Here is a 6,000-nt window from a genome sequence, read left to right as displayed (position 1 = left end):
TGACAGAAGTACAGCCCTACCGCAAATTGCAGCAGATTTCAGTGCTGGGTCATCAACCAGTGTCAGCGTGCGAATCATTCAACGAAACATTATCGATACGGGCATTCGGAACCGAAGGCCCACTCGTATACCCTTGATGACTACACGACACAAAGCTGTAAGCCTTGCCTGGTCCCGTCACCACCGATATTAGATTGATGATGACTGGAAACATGTTGCCTGGTTGGACGAGTCTCGTTTCAAATTGTATCGAGCGGATGGACGTGTACAAGTATGGAGATGAATCCATGGGCCCTGCATGTCAGTAGGGCACTGTTCAAGCTGGTGGAGGACCTGTAATGGTGTGGGCTGTGTGCAGTTGGAGTGATATGGGACCCCTGATACGTCTGGATATGACTCTGAGAAGTGAAACGTGCGTAAGCATCCTGTCTAATCACATGCCCGTTTTGCATTCCGACGGACTTGGGTAATTCCAGCAGAACAACACGACGCCCCACACTTTCCGAATTGCTACAGATTGGCTCCAGAATCACTCTTCTGTGTTTAAAGACTTCCGCTGGCCACCAAACTCCCCACACCTGAACATTATTGAGCATACCTGGGATGCCTTGCAACGTGCTGTTCAGAAGAGATCTCCACCCCCTCGTTCTCTTACGAATTTATGGAAAGCCGTTCTGGTAATCATGGTGTCATTTCCCTGCAGCACTACTTCAGACAGTAGTCGAATCCATGCCACGTCGTGTTGCGGCACTTCTGCATGCTCTGAAGCCCTACACGATGTTAGGCAGGTGTACCAGTTTCTTTGGCTCTTCAGTGTAGAAACCTGACAGTAGTATTGCTACGTCTGATGCAACGTTGTTTTGGGTCCTCTCTGCGACTGGCGTTGCTTACGTGTGCCGTTTGCAACAGGTGCGTCACTACTGCTATTACTCAATAGCGCCAAATAATGGTGGCGACGCTACAAGTGTGTGAAGGACGCTATTGCGAAAACGCACTGCGAGTTGCAGTCGATCTCAGGTATGCTCAGAAGGATTTACGACAGCAGATACTGCAGATCATTCCATTCAGTTCTTTCCTGCCTCCTGGTGTAATCGTTAACTCATGTGGTTACTTGTCTGTGACGTGTGTTTAAACCTAGATTTAAGGTGCAAAATCATTTCAATTTTTTTATATCATTTATATAACATTTAGTTTTACAATTACTTAATTTTTATTTAAATACTCCTTGTTGATTTTATTGCACTAAATAAAACCTGCAGTCCTTTACTTTTCAACACACTGAATAACTTACTTTTGTGCGGTTCCTTTTTAATGCAATACACATAAAAGATCTTTTAGAGAACTGAATTTTACATCCTGAAAATTTATAGTATTTCTGTAGCAATTAAATATTCACATAAAAGCAAACTGCAGGGTTTAAATTTTGCACTTAAAAATGGCCTCCATAGATATAGAAAATGTTTGAAAAATTGAAAGGCAATGATAGGATACACAATTTTATCACCACTCAGAACACATTGAATTGTAACTAATACTTTAATTATTTTGTTGGAGAAACAGTAAGGTCCCAATCACAATCGTCCTAAAGATCTTCCTTTGAATGTTCGCTAGCAGACTTATGATCACTGGCTATTGTAAAATCGTCGTCTTTTTCGTCTGTTTCTTGATCTTTTTACTCTGACATCTTCCTCCATCCACCGAATAACAATTTCCTCAAACTTGGAATCGTTAAAACTGAACGTTCCTGTAAACACAGTTATTACTGTACTGAAGAAAACGGGTACGTAGTTCACGAGGCGCGGTCTGGAAGTAACAAGGGTCAACGACGAACAGAGAAGGTAATAATGGAAGCGACAGCAAAATATTGTAGAACAGGCGATTTTAAAAGGGTAGAGGGGATATAGAAGCATTTCGGCGGAACTGTCCTTGGAGAGTAAGTTCGAAAATTATCGCGCAGCCCGAGAGACCACGCCTCCTGAGCCAAGGGGTCAGATGTTCACTAGTTCACTGCGGTCAGATGGGGCACTCTCGTCTTGAAAGACTTTTTCAGTAGTCTTCTGTCTGTTTTGACGCGGTCTGCCACGAAGTCTTCTCCTGTGCTAACATTTGCACCCAGTGCCTTCAATTAGTTGTTGGGTATATTATAATCTCTGCTTCATTTACGGTTTTCAGCCCTTAGAGCTTCGTCTAGAAGCATGGAACTTTTCCTTTGTTATATTAATACATGTATTATTATTTTGTCCTTTCATCTAGTCAATATTTTCCATACGTTCCTTTACTTGCCAATTCTGAGCAAAATTTTCCTGATTGCGTGTCATCAGTACACGCATCTGTCATCATCCTTCTAGATCATCTCATCTCAGACCGATTCTGTTCTTTTCCTGCTTTTACCACGGTCAGTGATTCACTAGCATGCAGTTCTGTGCTCCAAACGCTCTTTTTTTCTTTTTGTTTGGGGTCACTAGTCTTTTGGCAGGTTTGATGCGGCCCACCACGAATTTCTCTCCTGTGCCAACCTCTTTATCCCAGTGTAGCACTTGCAACCTTACGTCCTCAATTATTTGCTGGATGTATTCCAATCTGTGTCTTCGTCTACAGTTTTTGCCCTCTACACCTCCCTGTAGTACCATGGAAATAATCCCCTGATGTCTTAACAGATGTCCTATCATCCTGTCCCTTCTCCTTAACAGTGTTTTCCACATATTGCTTTCCGATTCTGCGTAGAACCTCCTTAGTCCTTATCAGTCCACCTAATTTTCAACATTCGTCTCTAGCACCACATCTCAAATGCTTCGATTCTCTTCTGTTTCGGTTTTCCAACAGTCCATCTTTCTCTACCATACAATGCTTTGCTCCAAATGAACATTCTCAGAAACTACTTGCAAAAATTAAGGCCGATATTTGATACTAGTAGACTTCTCTTGGTCAGTAATGCCCTTTCTGCCACCATCAAGAAGATGTACACAGTACTGAAACAAAGCCGTAGGCTCTGCCAGAAATATCGACACTCAGACAATGTGTCTAATAATGTATTTTAATACAACAGTATGCCATCCCAGGCAATTTATAACACTTAAAACACTTGATAATGGCACTTTGAAGCCGAAATCATCATTGTGTAGGTGTAAATGTAACACTGTAAATAAACAACAGTCTAATGGTGGTACTGACTTTAAAGAATTTTTTGTACTTCCTTCTTCCGTCGATCAACTGAAGTATATCATCTGTTGCCCACGGTCTCTTCGTAGTATCCTTATTTGTACCTATGTTTTTATTTCCAATTTCAGTGATAGCTATTTTTCGAGATGATGATTCCTCCTCAACTGTATTGCCTACTGAGCTATTCCTCATTGCTGTGTCTACAGCCTTAGAGGACTTCAAGTGTGTCTCGTCATTCCTCAGTATTTCCTTACCCCACTTCTTTGCATATTGATTCTTCCTGACTAATCTCTTAAACTTCAGGCTACTCTTCATCACAAGTACATTGTGACCTGATTTTATATCTACTCCTGGGTACGCCTCACAATCCAGTATCTGATTTCGGAATTTCTGTCTGGCCATGATGTAATCTTACTCAAATCTTCCCTTATCAACCGACCTTCTCCTGTGTTTCTGGAACAGAGTATTCGCCATTACTAACTGAAATTTGTTACAGAACTCAGTTAGCCTTTCCTCTCTCTTATTCCTTGTCCCAGGCCCATATTCTCCTACAGCCTTCTCTTCTGCTCCTTCCCCTACAACTGCATTCCAATCCACCATGAATAATAGATTTTCATCTTCCTTTACGTACTGCAGTACCCTTTCAATATCATCACATACTTTCTCCATCTCTTCGGCTTGCGACGTCGGCATGTATATCTGGACTATCGTTACCAGTGTTGATTTGCTGTCGATTCTGATAAGAACACACCTTATCACTGAACTGTTCACAGTAACACACTATCTGGCCTACCTTCCTACTCATAATGATTCCTATCTCCGTTATTCCATTTTCTGCTGTTGTTGATATTACCCTGTACTCATCTGACCCGAAATCCATGTCTTCTTTCCATTTCATTTCACTGACCATTACTATGTCTAGAGTGAGCCGTTGCATTTTCCTTTTCAGATTTTCAGGTTTACCTACGACGTTCAGGCTTCTGACATTTCACACCCCGACTCGTAGAACATTGTCCTTTCGTTGAGTATTGAATATTTTTCTCATGGCACCTAACCCTTGGCAGCCCCATCCCGGGGATCCGAATGAGGAGACTATTCCGGAACCTTTTGCCAGTGGAGAGATCATCATGACACTTTTTCTGTTACAGACCACATGTCCTGTGGATTCACCTTTTGTGTCTTTAATGCAGTGGTTTCCATTGCCTTCTGCGTCCCCGTGCCATTGACCATTGTTGATTCTTCCGCCCTTAGAAGCAGTTTTCCACACCAAGCTTATAGTAGGGTTCGAGTATGGCGCGGACCCTACGAAGCCATGGACTCAAGTTGTCAACACTGCACTGTGCAAGGTGGCGGTGGCGCCATAACGATGTGTGCTGGGCATACTCGGAATGGAGTGGATCCTGGTCACGTTCGGCTACTTGGAGACCATTTGCAGCCATTCACGTACTTGATGTTTCCAAGCAACAATGATATTGTTATGGATGGCAGTGTGCCATGTCACTGGGACACAATTGTTTGCGTTTGCTTTGATGAACATTCTGGACAATTCGAGCGAATGATTTGGCCACCCAGACCGCCCGACATGAATCCCATAGAACTTTTATGGGACATAATGGAGGGGTCAGTTCGTGTACAAAATCCTGCAAGAGCAACACTTTCATAATTATGGACGGATTTAGAGGCAGGATGGCTCAATGTATCTATGACTACCAAGAATTATTAGGTCCATGCCACATTGAGTTGCTGCACAACCCCGGGCAAAAGGAGGTCCGACACAATATTATGAGGTATCCTATGACTTTTGCCACCTCTGGTTATGTACCTGCGAGTTTATGTCACGGTAAGATAGATAGGTCAGGAGATACTACGTCTTAAACATCGAGATGCGTGAAAAACTAACTCTGCTTAAAACAGAGCGCAAGTTACCCAGAATATACTCATTTTGTGTTAGATAATGAGAGCACTTGGCAGCTTCTCATTAATTTTAAGCGTAAGTTCAAACCTTTCCTCAAATTTTCTCGGTTACATGCTTAACGACAAATATTTGACGCATTAACTCATTTGTACAGTAATCAGACGTTTGAAGTTGTTTTATACAAGGGAGTTTACTGGTCTCAAATAAACTGATAATTCATTCTCACTGTTCTGTTCTATAATTTCGCTCAAGATTTGCAAGTGGTCCATTCTAAATCTAGCTTGTCCCTTTGGTTAAAATCTAGCGACTTTTCTTTGTGGTTGGTGGTAATTTTTGTGGCATCTTGTACGTTACGGAAAGGCGGCTAATACTTTTACAGTTTTTGTTTTTATGTGAGACCTCTCCCATTTATCTCGAAACAGAATAACTGTACCGTTCTTTTAGTTTTGTGGAAACGTCTTCTTCCACAAACATTCTGCATTAAATCCATATCGGGCCACGCAGCTTTCGGTGCTCCATCACCTACCTAAATCATATTTTTTCTTTTAAGAATCCAACAGCCAGTTTGTTTTACCACCCTAAGTGTTTTTGGGTACTTGCATTGTTAAATTCATAAATTTCGGGCGTATTATAGTATCTGAAAGTTGTAGCATCGCGCTTTAGTACCTGAATAGTGTAAAATCGCGTAGTCTCCTTCCCCCACCGAGCAGTGTGTCAGCAGTGCGCAAGTAGCAGCATTACTGCATTTACTAGGCAATCCTGTATTTTAATAACCGTTTAAATTTTGTGTCGAATTGTTTGTGCTCTCTGTAGATTAGTTCAGACGTTCTTTGCACAACAGTTTTTAGCATGGATAGGGACTGCAACTGCTGTGTTCGGATGTGGGTTGAGTTGGCATCCCTTCGCTCCCAGCTTCAGGCAGTGTT

Source organism: Schistocerca nitens, chromosome 7 (genome assembly GCF_023898315.1).
Source record: "Schistocerca nitens isolate TAMUIC-IGC-003100 chromosome 7, iqSchNite1.1, whole genome shotgun sequence".
NCBI classification, from domain to species: Eukaryota; Metazoa; Arthropoda; class Insecta; order Orthoptera; family Acrididae; genus Schistocerca; species Schistocerca nitens.
The sequence above is the reverse complement of the archived record's forward strand: the minus strand, read 5'-3'. Positions refer to the sequence as shown.